Source organism: Pinus tabuliformis, chromosome 5_2, assembly GCF_031772625.1.
Source record: "Pinus tabuliformis cultivar Carrire ecotype Pingquan chromosome 5_2, CPIR1, whole genome shotgun sequence".
NCBI lineage: Eukaryota > Viridiplantae > Streptophyta > Pinopsida > Pinales > Pinaceae > Pinus > Pinus tabuliformis.
In genome coordinates, this window is record NC_142306.1 from 701,948,133 (window position 1) to 701,956,754 (window position 8,622).

An 8,622-nucleotide genomic window follows, 5' to 3' on the forward strand; every position below is an offset into this window, starting at 1 on the left:
TTGGGCTTCCCAAAGAGTCATGTTGATCTGAACCTTTATATCAATGTGGGGAAAGGTAAGCCTATAATGATTCTTCTATATGTGCATGATCTTCTCTTGATAGGTGTGGAAGGTCAAATTGAAGAATGTAAGAGGAAATTAGCATTAGAATTTGACATGATCTAGGGCTAATGCACTACTATTTGGGTCTGGAAGTCTAGCAGGGACCTAATGATATTTATCTGGGTCAAGGAAAGTATGTGATTCAAATTTTGAAAAGGTTTGACATGACGAATTTCAAACCAATGACAACATTGATGATCACAAACTTGAAGAGGCTGAGGAGTTTTGAATCAAGCCTTGTGGATCCAACCAAATATAGGTAGTTGATTGGCTCACTGATGTACTTAGTGAATAGTCGACCATACATATGTTTTGCAGTGAATGTTCTCAGTTAATTCCAAGTAGAGATGAGCATGATAATTGGATAACAACAAAGCATATAATGAGATATATGCAAGGGAAAATCCACTACTTCCTCAAGTATGAAAGGAGGAACGATGTCCACTTGATTGGATATATAGACTCTAACTAGGGAGGAATTGAGAAGGATGGAAGAAGCACTACAAGAGGATGGTTTATTATGGGATCCTCCATGGTCACCTGGATGAGCAGGAAGCAAGAAACAATTGCTTTGAGTAGGGTTGAGGTTGAGTATATTGTAACCTATGAAGTAAGAAGATAAGATGTTTCGTTAAGGAAGCTGATGTCCGACTTGTTTGAAGGACCAATGGACCCTATAGTGATACATTGTGATAACACTAGTTGAATAAGGTTCCTTTAATACATTAAACATTGCTTTGATAAAAAATAGAACTCCTGACATATATTGCGCACATGCACTTCACAAGTACATGAACCTTGGTTTGACAATTAATGAAGTAATTTAACTATCAATTAGATTACTCAACAACCCAAAAGAGTAAAATTGAATGTATGGTTGCATAAATTCTATATGTAGGTATAATTAAACCTAGAGAAATTTCTTTCTCTATACAAGTAGTATTGGTACACAAGAAGGATGGATCATGGCATACGTGTCCGGATTATAGGGAGCTCAACAAGCTCACAATTAAATATAAATTTCCCATTCCTGCCATTGATGATTTTTTGGATGAATTACATAGAGCAATTTACTTCACCAAGTTGGATCTTCATTCAGGATATCATTAAATTACAATGAAGGCTAAAGAAGCTCCGAAAACAACATTCGTAACTCATGAAGGTCATTATGAATTTTTGATCATGCCTTTTGGCCTTACTAATGCACCTTCTACATTTCAAGGTTTGATGAATTCCATTTTCCAACCCTTCCTTTAAAAAATTGCGGTAGTATTTTTTGATGACATACTAATCTACAAAAAGTCTTGGAAGGATCATGTTCAACATGTTGATAGGGTGCTTAAACTATTGGAGGAGAAACAATTGTATGCAAAAACCTCCAAATGTTTCTTTCGGATACATGAGGTGGAATATTTGGGTCATATTGTATCTTGTGAGGATGTTAAGATAGATCCTAACAAAATTAAAGCCATCAAGGAATGGAAAATCCCCACAACCCTAAAGCATCTTCGAGGATTTCTCTGGTTGATAGGGTATTATCATAAGTTTGTTAAGAATTATGGGAAAATGGCAACACCTCTAACAATATTACTGAAGAAAGATGCATTTTTTTGGACTCCAAAAGCAACTAAGTCATTTGAACATCTTAAAGAGGTAATGTGCCAAGATCTAGTTTTAGCTACACCAGACTTCAAAAAACCCTTTATGGTGAAATGTGATGCCTCAGGGAATGGAACTGGTGTTGTTTTAATGCAAGAAGGAAGACCCATTGCTTTTGAAAGTCACCGATTCAAGCGAAATTATTTACACAAAACTATTTATGAGAAGGAAATGTTGGAAATACTACATACCCTGAAATAATGGATCCCTTACCTAATCGGAAGACACTTCAAGGTAAAAACATATCATGATAGTCTTAAATACCTTTTGGAACAAATATTCTCTTCAGAAGATCAGTAAAAAAGGGTCACTAAGATGTCGGGCAAGGATTTTGAAATCATCTGCAAAAAACGGAACCAAAATGTTGTTGCAGATGCACTCCCAAGAAGAGATGCGGATGTGGAAGCATTGATCTATGCGATTTCTCTTATCCAACCTAATTGGATAACTGAAGCAAGGGAGGAATGGAACAATGACAAAGAGGTGTGGACACTCATTGAAAATTTGCAGCAATATATAATAGCAAGTACATCTGATACATTTATATGGAAAAATGACTCATTATGGTACAAATATCGCTTATATATATGTAAGAATTCCCAACTCAAAAAAAATATTCTTTTGGAATTGCACACCTCTCTTTTAGGAGGGCATTCAGGATTTTTAAAAACTTACCATAGGGTCAAGAAGGAATTTGTTTTGGGATGGTCTTAAATCTTATATTTCGAAGTTTGTTGCCGAATGTTTGGTTTTCCAACAAAATAAGTTGCGACAATTAGGACTCCAGTTATGTTACAACCTTTATCCATTCCAATTCAGCGTTGGGAGGAGGTATCAATGGATTTTATCAGAGGTTTACCCAAGTTCGAAGGAAATAGTGTCATCATGGTGGTAGTTGATAGACTTACCAAGTATGCCCACTTTCATGCATTATCTCATCCTTTAAAGCCATTACAGTTGCTATTGCATTTATCAAAAAAATTCAAAAGATACATGGAAACCCAAATATTATTGTAAGTGATAGAGATCCCATTTTCATTGGAAATTTTTGGATGAAATTATTTTCTTGTCTTAGTACTCAATTAGCTCACAACTCATCTTATCATCCTTAATCTGATGGGAAAACTGAGATAGTGAACAAATGCTTGGAAGGATATATTTGTTGCTTTGTATATGATAAACAAAAAAAATGGGTCAAGTGGTTACCTCTAGAAAAATGGTTATATAACACTTCCTTCCATACTACAACAAAAATGACCCCATTTATGGCACTTTATAAATATCATCCACCATCCATCGCATCATATTTAAGAAAAAAAAGCTAAGGTTAAATAAGTGGAATATCACAATGAGCATCAAAAACAACTTCTCCAACTCTTAAAGCATAAACTCAATCTAGCACATAATTAAATGAAACAACAGGAAGATCAACATTAGAGTGAAAGAATTTTTGATGTAGGCAGTTTGGTATTTTTACAGCTACAACCATACAAATGAATTTTCCGCAATCAAGCTAAGAAGGATAATAAATTATCATCCAGGTACTATGGTCCTTATAAGTTGTTGCAAAATATTGATACTATGGCATACAAATTAGAGCTTCCTGCATCTTCCCGAGTATGCCTAGTTTTCCATGTTTCATGCTTAAAGAATGTTATCAATGACAAGCTACCAGTTCAAACAATATTACCAGAACTTGATGAGGGAGGAAAAATCATATTAAGGGTTGAAGCAGTCACGAAAACAAGAAACTGACAATTGTGGAATCAATCAAGTTCAAAGTACCTCATTAAGTGGAAGAACTTACCTGTTGAAGATTCCAAATGGGAGGATGAGAATTTTATATAGAATCATCTAGAACTACTCAAGCATAGAGGAAAACACTTTTTGTGATGGAGAGGGGCATGTTAGGTCCCTATAATACTAGTATATCCCCCTTATTGTTATTGTTTTGGTAGTTCCCTTATTGTTATTGTTGTGCCCCATAGAAACCCACTATTTCTATTATTGTGCCCTTACATTATTATTGTTATATAGGCTCTGATTGTATTGTGACCCTTTAGACTCCTATATATACCAAGGAGGTATTTTCATTTGAATCATCCAAGAATTTTTCATTTATGTAACGTAAAGGAGGTTCCCATTCAAAGAGGATAATTTCAAGTCATTGACCTATATTTTCTTTTATTTTATGATCAGGTTGCATAACAAAATGTACCCTTGCATCACGAGACAATAGAAATATCACCTATATTTTCTTTTATACAAGGTCATTTTGATTATAGATTTCCTTCTTTAGTTGGTTATTTTATGTTACTATTATTTTTCTAAATATACTCTTAAATTGGAGGTTGGCAATTTTAATCTTGTTATTTTTGTTGAGTAGAAAATGGTTTCTATTTTCAGAAAGTTTTGGGTTTATCTTGATTCCAATGACAATGATTTTGCAAGAATTTTTATGTGTAATGTGTTTTCTTATGCTATATTTGGACCACCATTTCAATAGTGCAATCATCAAACTAGGTGTCGATCTAAAACACTATAGACTTGGTAGATATTTTGAAATATTAATGATAGCATCATAATAAATTTATGGAAAAAAATAATTACATTAAACTTTGTCAAGATCCCTTTTTTGTAAGAACAATGCTATCTGTTTTGATTTCATTTACTTTTATTGGTGGCTTTTGTATCCAATCATTTTGTGAATCTGACGAATAATTCCATTATGTTTTCCATAAAGTATCAAGGGCCCTACAATCTTAAACGCTAGCTAGATCAACAAGTCAACTATTTCCTAAGAGTTTATCTCACCCGAAGAAAAATATATCTAATTTGAATCTCGTTATTCTAGAAGGAATGGGCCAATAGATCTTTCTGCGAGTTCTCAATCCAATCGAAGTGATGATAACATGGTTGATCCAAAACTTCTTGAACTAATAGAAAGTTTTATTGTTTATAGATAAAATCCCAGTAGATAGGTGGGATGATGTTGTTAAGAGATACTGAATTCATTAATGTCCCATTTCCTTATTTTATATTTTATTTTTGTCGAAGATTAATTTTGATTTTTCTCATTGCAACTAGACTTGCAAAATCCAAACAATATTTGAGGGAAATGGTTATTTTACCTACCCAAAGAAGTGCTCTTTTCGCTAGTCTTAGGAAACCTCCTTGAGGTGAATTTCTATCAATTGCTACTTTGGTAAATAGGCCAAAAATGATAATGCATATTTTGTATGTATCATGGTTGATAAGGACTTAAAATATTATGCCACATTCTTTGCTAGGTTTACTTATTTTTGGGCCACCTGAGAATAGCAAGACTATGCTAGCTAAAGTTGTCGCATCATAATGTACAACCATATTTTTTAGCATTGCAGTATCTTCCTTAACTTCAAAATGGGTATACCAACCTACCTACATTATTTGATGCATGTGTAATATTAGCTGTTGTGATTTTGATCCAAGTAGATGGTCATGTCAGACATGTTGGAAAGGGAGAGAAACCCATGAAAGATCTTTTTTTTTGTTGCAGTTGCAAGGTAGCCATCAGTTATTTTCATTGATCAGGAAAGAAATTAGTGTTATTTTATGTTCTAAAAACTTTGATATTGACATGGTTGCAACCATGGACATCTAAATCACTAATGTAAATGCTTTACCTTTTTTAAGACATTAATCAACTCACTAATAAAAAACTCTTCATTTTCATAATTAACTTTAGTTAAAGTGAATTACAAAATAGAAATGACCTTTTTGATGACTTCCACACGCCTGGAACTATACTTGTGTGGATTTTCATATCTAATGCTACAAAAATTAACATTGTGATTTTAGCATATGGTATTAGTGACTATCCATGGTTGCATTGATTGTTGAACTCTTTTTTACGACCTTAATGAAAATGTATCCTTAACTTAAGCCATAGAGACACTAGAATCATGGAAGAGGAGTTCAACAACCAATGAAACCAACATCAAGGTACAAAGGGGGCTTGGTTCTCTTGATTAAATGACAATTCATGACATAGGAATTCAACAATCAATGCAACCAATGACAAGGCACAAAGAGGGCTTGGTGCTCTTGATTAAATGTTCTTGGTAAGTTCCATACTCACATACATGATAGACTTTAGTAGCAACATTGCAATCCTACTAATCCTAAAATCCTAAAAATTGTTAAGTCTGTTTAATTTTGAATGGGATATTAAATTGTATTTTCTCCATATGAAGTCCAATAAGGTTGGAACCATTCTCAAAAATCCTGAAACAATTAATGGTAAGGTTAAAAATTTAAGTAAAAGGAGAGAAAAGGAAATAAGAAGAATGCCAACTTTTACTTCAAGATTAATTATTAGTGTTATGTTTTGTAGGGATCTAGGGTTAGATATTTTGCTTTCGTTTTAAGATTTTTTTTTTTAATAAAAAAATTAATATTTAGTGGTTTGTGTCATATGGCATCATACCAAAGTAGCCGGTTTGGTGCTTTAAGGTTGGTTTCATATAAAACCAACCAGTTCTAGTATGGAAATGGTTGGTTTTGGTATAGAATCAACCTTAAACAGTCTAAAATATGAAATTGGTTGGTTCAAGTAAGACTAGATCCAAATTGAGTTCCATTTTTAGCACCAGGCCTTTAGTTATTGCAAATATTTCTTACATGTTGTGTTTACATAGGCGATTTTCCATTCCAAATTACATCACTTTTAAAATGATAAGGTGGCACAGTTTTTAGGGACCCATGTTGCCATGTTACAAATTCGAGTTCAAGTTCCTACTCTTGTAGAAGATTTATAAGGTGAGTAATGACATGATAAGGAAATGAAGTTATATCCTTAGAAGGTTCTTACTTTTGTTTCTTTGGACAAATCAGACATCACATAGAAAGGTAGCCCGAGTTGAATACTCCTCTTCACATGGGAACACTCAATCCAAAATGGTGTTTGTGAAGGTTGTAGAGAGAAAGTTGAAGATGACATTGAGGTGTAGGGACTAAAAATGCCATCTCAAAGTGTATTCTAGAAGAGGCAAGAATAATCTAAAATTTTTATATATTTTGTTGAGATTAGATATTCCATCAACACAAAACATAAGGGAGTACAAGCTAATCATTAGCTAGGAAGAACTGAATGGATGGTGGAAAAAGCTTGAAAATGAATCTCAAGAGATTTGTCAAATTATTATTTGATCACAATCATGGGTCGCCAATTCCTCATTTTCCAAGAAGAATTAGTCCATCTACACTCAGTCCACTTTGTTGAGAGGGACATATATACCTCTAAGTGAGGAATAGTTGTAATGCATGCATAGTATCCTTTCTCTTTGGACAAAGGTGATTGGAGTACCTATAAGGATTAGGAAAGCACGGGGTGTGGTTCTAGAGGATGCTTCATGGGTTAATGAGTAGGAGCTTACAAATGGATAATCGAAATTGGTTGATGTGCGATTGGATGCCTATTCAAGAGGAGAATGATAGTGATAATGATAATGGGAAAGTTGATGAAGCCTATGCATCATTGGAACACCTTGAGGAAAAGTGTAGAACAGATGTTCTTTGATGTACATTTTGAAAATTTTGCAGTCATGCTTCAATACTATAATTTATCAACACAGTAAAGTTAAATTTGACATTGTTATGTGTAGGATCAATTATGATTCTGTTTGTGTATGATTTGTTTGATGTTTCTATTGTATTTTCATTTTCATTTACTATGAGAAAATTGGTTATTCATGCATTATGGTACATGTATAGTAAATCTATTTTTTGTTTATTGTATGTCTGGTTACATCTTATTTCTTATATTTTTAAAAATTAATATCTATCTCAATTAATATTTTATGTCAACATTCTCATCTTTCACATCCTTCAAAATTTGGGGGTAGCATATGGCTACACAGGACTCTTGTCATTTCACCTTGTCCTTGAACCCTTTGGTAACATGATATTTAGGGTAGTGTCCAACTACATGGGAACCTTGTCTTGTCACCTTGTAGTAATAAGATATTTAGAGTAGCATTTGAAAACACATGAATATTGTCGTGTCACCTTGTCCTTGAACCTTGTGGTAACAAGATATTTAGTTTTACTTGGATACAAACATGTTATTTGGGACAATTTTTAATGAAGTCTTGATAATTTTAGGTCTTTATAGATAGATAGAAGAAACTGGTATCTCTTAAATATGGCCTTTATATTGCCTTATAACTCTATATTCATCAATTATGTGGTTATGGAACTAGGGTCACTTTTAGCCTGTTGATTCTTTACACTGTAGGTTTGATATCCAAGGTTTTTGTTGTCTCTTCAGGATTAAGGTATGCATATTTATTGAACCTTATTGAATCGCATTTGTTTAGAATGCAACATATTATCTCTCTTGTTTCATGTGTAGTTATTGATTTTGACTATAAAGTTGCTTATTAGAGGATTTATTTGTGTTGTGAGTTCTATTAATTATTACTTTTCTTCTTACTCTTTTAACAATTTTATGGAAAAATGTTGAATCTTGTATGTGTCGATGAAGTCCATCTTGAGACATTGCTATGTGAAGGGTCCCAAAGAATTTGAGAAATCTATGAAGGGAGATGATGTATTCTTTTGTGAGTATGAGTATGATATTCATTGGCACACTTTCAAGCGCCTGACAGATGTAGATGCTGAAAAAGAGGTTAACTTCACTGAACTATCTAGAATGGTCATTTTTTTATTGTTGCATTGATGAATTGAAAATAAAACTATGTTGATTTTCTATCATTAAGTAAAAGTTTGGGGATGTAAACTTAACTGTTGTTGTAGAACAATAATATGTATTAGTTAGTGAGAATGATTGGGATTCTAGTGCGAATTTTGAGGATGATG

The 8,622-nt window shown here is 33.3% G+C and overlaps 1 non-coding gene across 1 annotated transcript; it reads left to right on the forward strand.

Annotated features, from left to right (window-relative positions):
• Window positions 1-8,337: 8,337 nt before the first annotated feature.
• LOC149161071 (small nucleolar RNA snoR28) lies at window positions 8,338-8,416 on the forward strand. The gene has a single exon (XR_016262161.1). It is a non-coding gene; the product is annotated as a small nucleolar RNA snoR28 (small nucleolar RNA).
• Window positions 8,417-8,622: the final 206 nt, after the last annotated feature.